Consider the following 12,737-nt stretch of genomic DNA (forward strand, 5'->3'; position numbering starts at 1 on the left):
CAGACACGCTCCGGTGGCCAGCGAGCAGAAGACGCTTGGAAGTGTCGTCTAGGAGGGGTTGTTTGTGATACGCCGGTGATCGGCCAGTGTGTGATTTCGAAAGTGATCAGGGAATCAGAGCGTAGAGGTGCGTGCGCCGACCCGTTCTGTCGGCACGTGGACGGAGAGTAACACGCACACACGCGTACGACCCCGTTCGCTAGATTCGCGGACAAAGTAACAATCGTGGTGAACAGTTTTGTGGAGGCCGGCTGGATCCAGTGAAACCGAGTGCGCTCCGAGCGGTTCTCCGACCGCTCGCGTCCATAGACTACTGTGTCGCGTCGCGGCTGACCAGCGACTGTCTTCTACGACTTTTTCGTCGAGATTCCCGGACACCGCGTCTCGCGTGCCAGCCCGAGGACCGTTCCAAGCATATCGTCGCAAGGGCCACGTGCGGGAGGAGGCGTTAAACGTGGCAGGTGCCCGGGACAGGTGGTGTCGAGCTAATTGTAACGCGACAAACCTAAACATTCGACGAGAGAACCGTTGGCGGGGAACAAGTCTCGTATCGTTGCCAACAGCTCACCGACGACACAAGGACTCCAATAAACTCCTAATTATCGTCGCGGGCAATTACGACGTGTACGCGACCGACGTTGTGTTTTTTTTTTTCAACGTGAAATTATACGATAACCATCGAGCCTGTGCGCGCGTCGCTGACAAATAGAATAATTAAAATCGCATTAAAGGAACGCTACGTAGTTGTTCGTCCAGGCGCTCCTTATCGCTCGGAGACGACGCGTCGAACGATTCTCGTTGTCGCGACCCGTGTTTCGGCCTACGGTTTCACGGTTACGCAAAACTGTTTTTCGTGCGATCGTTGCGCCGAGTCCCTTCCGGGTAATCGAGAATTCGACCGACGTTTTATCAGCTCGCGGCCAATTAACTGTTTGCTTCTTGATCGCTCCTAATTACTCGCAATTAGCCGGCGTAATTAAGTAGGCTGATGTCACCGGCGGCCGATGTATTTGTGAATCGTGTGTCCGTCGTCGTCGGTACAACGCCGCCATCGGAACTGTCCGTTGTCGATCGCCGTTGGAAAGTTTGCGGGGAATCGTGAAAGAAAGGAGTTACGCAACGCGGGTCCGCTGACGCTGGGATCGAGATTCGGTTCCATCGACCGGCTGGCAACGTGCTAAATACATAATAGCTGTCGGTGCAATCCACGTCAGGACGACGGCCCACGTACACCTGTCACAAATCTCCTTTGGTGAGTACCGAATCCATCGCTTACGTCTAATTCGAACGATTCGTCGAACGTTCGCTTTAAAACAAAAGACGTTCTTATTATAACTTATTTAACGATATTGACGTTAAAAAGTAGGAAATATAATTAGAGATTTACGGAACAATTAGAGGGGTTTTAGAACGCATAAATATCCTAAGTAAATAAAAATCGTATTTTAATGCAACTGTCAACGTGTCTAGTATTAATTGATACAAAAATTCCTTCGTTATAGTACGTATTAAAATTACATCCGTGTAAACATAGACGGGTCTACAAACAGCGCGCCATGATTACTTTGCCATTTTGTATCACATTCGACGACTGTAAGTGGACTTGCGTGACCGATAGACATTCAGCATTTTTTATGGTGCCTTCCAGCAGTCTTTGTATCTCTCGTTGCACGTGGAAGCCAATAATCGAAAAGCATAATGTACAGAACGAGATTGAAAGAGTGTCACGCGAGAATATTACAAATCCACGAGTTGCAAATTTTATCTGTCAAAAGTGCTGTCGAAACAATTCTCTTAGATCCTAGCAATTTAACAAAACATTCGTGTCCTTTTGACAAACTCTTCCATCACCACGTTCCTTTAAAACGCCAGTACACGTTGTCGTAAATATAACTCCGAAAAATAAATTAAAAACCGTTCTATCGAAAAGTCACAAGCGAAAGAACGTAATCGGTGAACCTCGAGAAATAGTTCAGAAGTGATGGAGAACGATACGTTGACGAACGAAAGTACTTTATTTGTCTGCCAGCCCGTAGAATAATAGGCCAGGGTTTATCCTGCGAGGCGTTAAGAAGTTTCCATCAAAATTCGGAATGTCGGTACGGCGTGTATTTATATCTGGTCGGCAATTGCGAGGCTCGCGAGCGATAATCGTTGCTCCGATACCATTAAGTTAATCTCAGTAATTAAGAAAGTTACTCCGGGGCCGGGCCGCGCGGGAATGTCTGGTAGCGAGAGATTGAAACCGGCGTCGGGTTTCGCGTCTCGGTTTCGTCCCGAATCCGGTGATAATTCCCTGCGGCTACTTAGCTGCATTCCAATAATTAGGGTGATAATTATGCGCGATCGGCGTGCGCGTACGCGTCGAGCGCGGCCTGAAAATGCTAATTGAAGGATCGTCCGTGCCGGCGAACGCAACAGAGGGTTCTTAACCTTCGCCGTTCACGGGATCGATTGCGTTGACGAAGAGGGACGACAGTCCCCGCTCGGATCGTGCCTCATAAACGTGACGTTCTCGTGGAATCGCGGGTCGAAATGCCACCGTGAACAAGCTACGCGATGCTCCGTAGCCGGGGATTAAATGGCGAACAGATTCGCGAAGCACCCGACAGTCGTAACTCCTTTTACAGGAAGGATAAAAAAGTAACTTTGCAAGCAAGGGTAGATTCGTGTAGCTTCGGTGAATCTTGTCTTGAAAAAGTAAAATTCTGTCTTTGTACAGCGTTAAGAAATTTCATCAAATTTCTTTGCCGAATGTGTTCGAAGACGCAAGGTGTAAAACGGAAACGCTATCCCCGTAGTCGCGAGAGATAAATTGTGAGGTTCGTTAGCACGTTGGCCCCGGCACCTGCAAGAATTGAAATACCCATGGTTTATACAGTTCCGGCCGCGAAATTAATGCGGAGCATTTCGAAAGGCTGGCGGCATTCAATTTGTTTGGCCGGTTCTGTCGCTCGAGGTGGCTAACAAATGACTTAAGCCCGCATAAAAGAAGGCGGTATCGTTCGATCTAAATCGTCCGCGAAGTAGCCGCGCCGCGTGTCGAGCACGCACGCACTCGTCATGAAACCAATTAACCAACGCGCATACGCGTCCCAGGTATTTTCGATGAAATGACACCGTCAGTGAACCCGACCGCGCCGCGCCGCGTCCCGGACCATGTGATCAGAGAGGTAAATAGGAGCACGTGTTGGCAGCGTGACTACCAGTGACGCCGCGGGGGTTGAGGGCGGACAAGCACAGGGGGGGTGGACGAAGGTGTACGGAAACCGGGGGGTCGACGGGGCGTATCGGTGGAACGAGAAGGGTGGAAAATCAGTGCGAGCAACCCGGAGGGTAGGAGAGTTCTTTGCTTGCCGCCTCGGGACCATGGCCAGTCGGACGAAAGAGAGAGAGAAAGAGGGAGGAACGGGGGCAGAGAGTGCCGCTTTGCTGGACTCGAAAGCGGAAGGGAGAAAGAGAGGAGGAAAGTGGCGGTTGATGGAGAGTCGAAGGCGGAAAATCCCAAAGGAAGCACTCGACTCGCGATATCGTTGGAACGCTAGCCGGGGAAAGGAAACGGAAAGCTCCGGCTAGCTTTTCTTATCCGAGGTCGCCACCCGCGTAAATTGATAGATCCTGAGAACCAATCGAAAGATACTCTCGATTTTATTTGAAAGTCCGTTTGTTTTTAAAACACGTAAACGTAATTTGTAGTCGTTGGATTCGGACGAGTTGCACGATTCCTTGCGAAATCCATTTCTTTTTGAACGTTTGTTCAACACTTGTAGAATATGTGGAGAAGGATTCGATGAACGAGGCCTCGTCACTCGAGTAACGAGGATAGAAACAAATTCTAACTAGCATTTGGCAGCCTCGAGTGTTTTAGTCTAACGTGCAAATTTTCAGTTTCCTGTGTAGCTTCGTTGCATAACAGCGTCATTAATCATGAGACTGACTTCCGAGTTGCGTACCGAGCAACGCGTTCGCAGAATTTTTAACGTTGGAAGGTCACACCCTCTCCTCGATCCTAATCGAGCACCTATTGTTCTCAAAGTTTCACCTATTAGCATTCGACTGTACGATTTTATAGAAAAATCTAAAACAATTCTTAACTAGAAACGTTGAAGAAAATAAATTTTAATAGGATCGTATCGAGACAAATTTTAAGTTGCGTAGTGCAGAAATTATACGAGTTTATACAAAAATCACGAACTATAGCATCTTGAATTTGGAAGCTAAACAAATTCTCAAGTAGAAACATCGAAGAAAATAAATTTTGATACGATCGTATCGAGACAAATTTTAAATTGCGGAGTGCAGAAAATTGTACGAGTTTATACAAAAATCACGAACTATAGCATCTTGAATTTAGAAGCTAAACAAATTCTCAAGTAAAAACATCGAAGAAAATAAATTTTTGTAGGATCGTATCAAGACAAATATTAAGTTGTATAGTATTGTAGAAAATAGTAAGAGTTTATTGAAAAATTACGAACTATGATATCTTCACTTTAGGAGCTAAAAAAATTCTCAAATAGAAATATCGAAGAAAATAAATTTTGGTAGGATCGTATCGAGATAAATTTTAAGTTGCATAGTATTATAGAAAATCGTAGAGTTTACGTGTGGTCAAGAGATGTCGTAACAATCTTGGATGAATTGTGGTGGTCGAGAAAAGAACGTAGGGTGGCAGAAGCGTGCGGTGGTCATGAGTAATAGAGGAGGAAACACGGATATTGTCCAGGTCAAGAAAAGTAATCGATGCTCTCCCCTTCTTAAATCCTTCCACATTTCTCCTCGTTCCTCCGCGTTTATACTCTGTCTCTGTTCTCCTTTTCCCTCGGCTCGTCAACCCCCGTTTGCAGCCCCATTCAGCTCCCTTTTACCCGATTCAACCCCTGCCGACGATCCGGCGCGCGATAACATTTCGCTCGACAACTTACCCACTTCCAGCTCGCTTTGTAGCCTTGCTTCTCTATTTTCCATCCGGCGCCCTCCATCGATTATCGACTCACGAATCACCGCCGCTAAGCAAGTTACGCCACCGTCTTCGAGCGTCAAATGTGAATCGAGTGTTTCCCACCCGGTTCCGTGCTCGACGCGATATCGCGTATTAATCGTCGACACACGCGTCCCCTCGTGTTTGATTAAACAATTTCCGGTAAATAGGAAGTCCGTTTTAGTTTCTTGCTTGCTCGGCGATTCATTCTTTTTCGCGTTTTATTCGATCAGCTTGGACGTTCAGGCTCGATCGTCCGGAGATCCATTTGCGTTCTTTGATCGTTGAGCTCGAAGATTATTGTCTTTAATATAAAGGAAAAACTGTGTTAGGTATTAAAATCAGAAATCCTCTTCAATGCAGATCGAATTGTAGAAATTGTTTGGCTCCAGTTTCACTACCCCACACGGTCACCAATTATTTATTAAAATTGTATTTTTCGGTGTAGAAGGTAAACAAAAATGTGAATATTTATTCAAGGACCGTCTGCATCACGCGTATATTTATTTATTTGAAAAGAATGGTATATAGGATCAAATTTGCTACTATAAGGAATTCCAATGTTCTTTCTGAATAAAGTCAAGAGTTCAAGGCACCAAAAGTCATCCAGTAGTCATGCTCGATTCGGTTGATGCTTCCGGCTTAAAGTTCGAGGGTTGAAGCGTCGTGGCTTACGTTCAGGAATTGACTTTTTGAGCGGTTTTTTACGTAGGACAAGGAGCGCAAGACCCTTCGGGTGCTCGAAGTCTTCCTTCCTTTTGAAGCGGATCCCCGTTGGTACTTGCAATTGGACGACGCGACGCCCTGTGGTGCGAGGCGATGCGTGCGGTGTCATTAATTCTAATAATTCATAAAGAAGCACGCACGTGCGTAACCAGGGCGGGGAGGCTCACGCATCGAGGGACAGAGTGATGCTACGGCACGAGTGTTTTTGTACGCTCGATGCTCCTAATAGACCTAATTTGCGTGTAAAAAGCACTCCCCGAGATTTCCGTGCCTCGTCGCCCTATTGAGGACTCCTTCCCGCGCGGCTATCGGACGGGGCAGAGGGTCCCGGGAAGAATTTAAATTCCTCCGAAGAATGGCCCGATGTTCCGCGCATATTTCAACGCTTCCCTCTCGCTTCCTGTCTTCGCCACTCCGCGTACACAATTTTTCAGACCCGGACACCGAGGCAAAACGCTTCTTCGACGCGCGAGACACCCATGCATACGCCGCTAAATCATCCCTCCGTGACGCTGTAAATAATTGCTAGCTAGAACCGTGATTATTGCGATTGTAACACTTTGTTCCTTCGAACGACTACCAGCGTTCTTTTCTATAATTTTCATGTGTACTCGTCTCTAACGCGATTATCGTTGTTTCTTCTTCCTATTATTATTATTATTATTATTGGTATTATAAAGAAAATTATTTCTTATGAATTTTTCCCATTTATTTTTACCAAGTACATATTACTTTTATTACAGTGTGTTGCTTCTACTTATGAAGTAGCCTTTTTTTCGTTTTTGTTTTTTGAAAGTAATGTCCAATTACAAACTCGACAGAGAGATATAATGTAAACAGTATGTGGAAGTATCATTGACGAGTTTTGTTTTTAATTTAAACCCTTAAATATCTCAATGTATGAAAAATTGGACCAGTTTCATAAACAACACCTGCAAGCAAGTCTTTTTCATTCACAGTGAATTATCCTTACACTGTACGAATACCAGTGCACATCAACGCGTTGCACAAGAAACTCTTTTGCACGATCTCCGGCTAAAACACTTAAATAAAAACTCGTATGCCGCCAGGAATACATAAAACATGCCACGACATCTATAGGACATGAATTCATGCAAAAGTTTGCGCACTTTGGACTGTAAATTTGGAAAATATCTGAGACGTATCTTCAAACATGACGTCACTATTAAATAAGGGTTGGAATATATATTACTATCGACTAGCATGGTGGTTCTTTAAACAAAACGTATTATTAGGTGTACAAATGAATAATCCAAATTATCTTAAGCAGTTATAAAATCAAGTTTAAAGTCAATAGATTTTCCCGCTCTTTTGCGGTCATATAGTGTTGACATATAGCTAGTTAAAACAAAAGATAGTTTAGCGAAAGGCCCAACATAACCTTGAAAAGTATTCAATTCAGTAGAGTCGAAAATGGCAACAGATAAGGTGCATATCCGACACTGCATTCTTTACGAATTCCAACAAGGGAAAAATGCTGCAAGAGCATGCAAATCGATTTGTTCCTTTCTCAGTGAAGGTGTTGTGTCGTATGATGTGTGCACATTTTGGTTTAAGCGGTTTAAAAGCGGTGATTTGAGTCTAATCAACAAACAACTTCCTGGAGGCCCTCGGAAGTGCGACAACGATGATTTGGAACAACTGCTCGCTGAGAATGCGGCACAAACGCAAAGAGAACTTGCAGAACAGTTAGGAGTAACCCAGCAAACGATTTCCAAACGCCTACGTGAGATGGGAAAGATCCAGAATGAGGGAAAATGGGTTCCGCATGAACTCACTGCAACCAACAAAAATCAACGAGTGGCAGCGTGTCTTTCTCTTCTCAATAAGCAGCTTCGAAAGTCTTTCTTGTGGAAAATCGTTACGGGCGATGAGAAGTGGATACTTTATGCAGAAAGTCATGGGTAAATCCCAGCGAAGCATCAACATCGGTTGCAAAACCCAATTGCTTCAGAAAGAAGGTTCTTTTCTGCATTTGGTGGGATATCAAGGGCGTGGTTTATTAGGAGGTGTTGGTACCGGATGAAACAGTTATTGCAGACTGCTACCAACGTCAATTAATCTGCTTGAGTCAAGCATTGGAACGAAAACGTACATATACTGGCAAAGGAGAACGTCCAGTGAAATTGTTGCATGACAATGCCAGGCCACATATTGCTTCCCAGACACAAGACACCATAATGAGCCTTGGCTGGGGCGTCTTGCAGCGCCCGGCGTATTCACCAGACATTGCTCCATCTGATTATCACCCGTTCCGGTCGATGCAACAGTCTTATCCGATATACACTACCAATCAGTAGATGAGGCATGACTGCATGAGTGGATCATGAAAATGGCTTGACGACCTTATCGGGTCTAAAAACGTAAAATTTTTTCTAGATGGAATTCATCAGCTGCCTGAGAGATGGCTTAAAGTTATAGCGAATACTTTGATCGAACAATTCGATTTACTTTTTTTTAAAATAAACATTGAATGTGGCTGAAAAAATTGGATTATTCATTTGTACACCTAATAGTTCCTGGCACAATTCACGACGATCAGTGAAAGGAGCCAATTCTTACATTGAAAGTCAGACGTTTTCCGGTTCGATCGATCGATAAGTGCGAGTACTCTCGAAACGCAACGGTTAATCCCGTTGCACGAGGGAGAGAAAAAGGGTCCAATGAACCGACCAGCACGTTTTTGGGCCAGATGTTAATTCCAACGACTCAGCGTGAGCCGCGAAGGCGGTTTAGTACGTAAATACATCTTCAGCAGGGGGTACCATTATAATGGGCATGTGCGGTTAAAGTTCTATTTGTGGTAATTCGGAGTTTAATGCACTCACGCTCTGATTTAGCCGCCGGGCTGACACTTTTTTTGTCCGGCGCAACTCCAACAACGCCGGCGCCGTAAAACATGAAATATTCTTCCTGCGCCTCTGAGGATGGCCTCGCCTACGCGTACGTGTATCGCGTCATATTTTCCATCTTCCGTGGCAAATTTTTGATACCGATTTAACACCATCTCGGCTCCCCCTATCGCGAGTTATTTCGGTTCGAAACCCTCCGCGAATTCGCGCGAAGCTTTTGACCGGCGCCGACAATAACAATTCGATCGAAATAATCAAAGGAAACGTTCATTGAAAAGACATAACTGGACTAAAATTAGTTCCCAATTTTTAGAAAGATCTGGGGAAAAATAGTGCTAGCAAATAGAATTCTTAGTACAGATGTCTGGAGATTACCGGAAATTCTTGTTGTGAAAAGAAGGCGTAGAAAATTTCTTCAACAGCTCTAAACTGTTTTTACCAATTACAACCTCCCCTGTAGAATAGAAAGCTAGAAAAATAAATAAAGTGGTGGACACAGTGTCTTAGATCTTTGTCTCTACGAATAGTGGTTCGAGTAAAAAAATTGGACCAAGTAGAAACCCTTTTCCAGGCTATTGAATTCTGAGTCTATGGGGGCAGACTCAGGGAGACGAAATCTTGATTTTTGAAGCTGTCAAGGTTCGAGATGTAGTCTCGATGGGATCGTGAAAGCTGGAATGCGTAGCGAGAATCACGCATCTTGGGCAGCCCGGGAACACCGATTTTGGATCCCGTTCTGCGCCGATTTATGGACACTTGGCCGATCGAAGGTCCGTTGCGTTACGCACACTCGTCCGCGCGGAACCGTGTATCCTCAGCGAGGCATTCGCACAGTCGCATTAACGGGGCCGCTGTACAGTTTAATCCTTGCGTTTCGTGACTCGGGACAAAGCCCCTCGGATTTCTGACGGAACGGTATCGCACGAAACGACCATTAACTCGGCCGGCACTTAGCCGGCGCGCTTACGTACGTACGCGCGTTAAAGATTAATTCGAATCACTCGATACGCCACGGCTGTCCCCCGTGGGAGGAACCTGCTACAACAGGCGACGACATTTAACCGAATCGTAGCTGCCTCTAACCAGTTCAGAACCATTAATAAAACCACCACGGTAATACAAGAAATAGACGCTTTCGTTTGTTCAAGGTCCCTCCAAACGACCTTCTTTCACGCTACGCGACAAATCCACGATACGATGCTTCAAATACTTGGAAATTTTAGATTTTACATAGACCACCGTCGAACAGAACTTCTAAATCATTATTGAAGTTTTATCAGTAGTTGCAAAAATAATCTCTGACGTTTGTATAATATAATGAAACGATCGGAGCTCGATTTAGCTTCCAAGATTAAGAGTGGCGGTGTACGCGACGACGTTTCGAAAAATTATCGTCCAAAGGTATGGGATTCCATACGAGGAAGCAATCTGGAAATAACTGGATTCTCCAATATTTATGCCCGTTGTACCTTACTGGAATATCAAAGTATAAGCAGTGACGAAACCGACGACAGGTACGATGGATAACGAAGATCGCCGTAGATGTTGAAGCGATGAAACCTTAAAATCGACCAGAAGTGGACTTGGATCATGTCCAGTTTATCTCGTGACACGTAGGAAGAAATATGTCTTACGATGCGGTGCAAACCAGCGGTGTCCTTTCATTATGTATCGAAAATTAGAATTCTGGGAACGTGGCTGCTACAGCGAATCGAAGAGAGGACGACTCTAGAATCTCGTTAAATAGCCAAGATCTCGTACGGGCCACCAAGAAAATATTCTGTGATAAATCAACCACGCAAATTGCATTCTAGGATTTAACGACCCTAAAAATGTCAAATTGCTTAGCATCGCACAATCGAAGCGCAAGTGTATTTATATTATAAACTAGAGCACAAAAAAAGGAATATTTCTACTCGTAGCTATTTTTTTAATACAAATATCTTCAACCTTTATCTTCGATCTTTCCCCTCGAATCTTTCGTTTCAGTATTCTCAGCGCGGATAAAAGGGACAATATCACTTACGGTGATTACGCAAGAGCCAGAAACAACGACCAAGCACGAATTTCACGGTGGCTTTTGTCGCCCCCGGTCTCATTGAATCGGGGTCGGTTCGAGTCCGGACGTTTGCGTTTCATACGCGCGTAAGCACGGTTCAAGCTTCTTTTTCGTTCGGTCTGTTTCGCGTTACGAACGCGGCCAGGCGCCACAATGGCACGATTATGCGTCGCCATTAGACCGCTCGATTGATTACGGGATCGTGAAAAAAAGGACTCGACAAGGACAATGTCGCGATGGGCGGTTGCCAACTGGTCCCGCTGGGATCATTTTATTGGCCGCGTTTCAAGTAGGAGGGTTACCCATACTGCCTTCTTCCACGTTCTGCCTCTCTCTTCCGCCTTTTCTTCTCTTCTACCCTCCTGCACGCGACCTTGGAATTTTTCTCTCGCGACTCGAGCCACCCTTTACAGACATTGGCACTCCGGATGAACGCGGATCATTTTCTTTTCTTTTCCGCGCGGTGGAAATCTTCGAAACGGCGACGATAGCGTGGGACGGTACAAATATACCGAGTGTTTAAAGAGAAGTCGTTGGAAACACAGAAGAATCAGATTTCGATTCATTGTACGTGTTTTCATTGTATTTGTGTTGACATTGCAAATGCAGTTTCGTTTTTAATTAGGATGTACATTCCGTATCGTTACATCAATTAAATTCAACATAAATTGCTGGGGAATAATATTCACGAGTTCTGTAAAATTTGGAATCTGACACAGCCCCTATGTGCGATATACGTTAATAAATTTTTTTAAAACATTTTATAATAATAATTTATTGTACGGGTGACTCCATTAGACTATACGTATAGGTAGACTGCGGATCTTGATGCAAACTCATATTTTTATTAATGAGGATTTGGAGAGGGTTGTTATTTCCTATATTTTTGCACATTAAATGTATTTTATAGTTATTTGAGAATTAAAATTTCCCATAAATGCATGAACATCTACAGTCTACATATGACACTAGACCTAACCCACACCTAACCGGAATTTTGTGAAATAGAGACCAAGTCGCGAAATAAACGATTGTTTCACAATAGTACCACAATATTGCGAAATTGTAGCCAGAACTAACCAGAACTACAATACAGGAAAATAAATGAATAAAAATTACAAATAGTACTGTTTATCCTTTCTAAATTGGTTCGATAAATTTGAAAAAAATTGCTACTGCACAAATCGGTGGCCCAAAATAAAAATACGTGCCAAACGAAAAAGATCTGGGTACATAGATATCTAGTGACTCAAAGAGAGACATCTTATGTCTCCTCTGATTAAATTGCAAAGAAAATAAACAGCCCCCATGCTCGATCGACTATACGTTGCCAAATGTCTCCTTGTAGTAGCGATTTTAAACCTTTTACCGCGTAATGGGCCCGCTGCGTTGGTTCCGGAGGACCGGAAGTGGACGCGTGCCTCTGCCGCCGGTCGCGACGCGAACACCAGGAAATCGAATGGGCGCATAAAACGGTCTGAGCACGGTGAGTCTGAGAAGAGTTGGGTAGTTGACGGCATGCGAAGCCATATGGCGATTATCCGCGTCCCGGTTATTTATAGTTCTCGTCAGCGGCGAGGCGTTGCAGGAGCGTCGGTCAGAAACGGAGCGCGTTTTCGCGGCGAATTGGACCGAGCCTAAAATTCTAAAATGTCCGTAGTCTTACCGGCCAGAGGGAATCGGTCTCATAAATCGTGGCCCGGACTTTGGGCGGTTTGCACGCACCTCCGCGTAGCCTGGGGGCACCCAGCAAGGAGCAGAGGAGAGAGAGAGAGAGAGAGAGAGAGAGAGAGAGATAGAGGCAGCGAAGACTATGTGGAAACTAGCTGCCGGCCAGAGGCGCACGGTTGTTTCTAAACCCACCTTATCTACTAGCCCCTATAATAAGCTGCGATCTGAGATCGTATATCCCACCCACAAACACACACACACACGCTCGTGAACACTGACGGTCGTAGAAGAAGCAAGTTACGCACACCAGGAACGTCCAGTCGAAGGAGCTACCCGCAATTCCCGGACGCTTATATTCACGGTGTTGTAGGCCACGAAGCGCTTGCAATTACAAGCTGGTCAACATATAATTATCCCCAATGACCAT

General features: G+C 44.9%; 1 protein-coding gene across 6 annotated transcripts in view; it reads left to right on the forward strand.

Moving 5' to 3' along the window:
- Nucleotides 1-1,070: 1,070 nt before the first annotated feature.
- The window catches only part of LOC122401033 (POU domain, class 6, transcription factor 1), a 223,554-nt gene continuing 211,887 nt past the window's right edge, over nt 1,071-12,737 (forward strand). For all 6 annotated transcript variants that reach the window (XM_043402896.1, XM_043402898.1, XM_043402901.1 and 3 more), the window contains exon 1: nt 1,071-1,252. The gene's annotated coding sequence lies outside the window, so the exon portion shown is untranslated. The remainder of the gene's footprint in view (nt 1,253-12,737) is intronic.

The sequence above is a fragment of the Colletes gigas genome, unplaced genomic scaffold (assembly GCF_013123115.1).
Source record: "Colletes gigas isolate AHSC1104 unplaced genomic scaffold, ASM1312311v1 Colletes_gigas_Sc00021, whole genome shotgun sequence".
NCBI classification, from domain to species: Eukaryota; Metazoa; Arthropoda; class Insecta; order Hymenoptera; family Colletidae; genus Colletes; species Colletes gigas.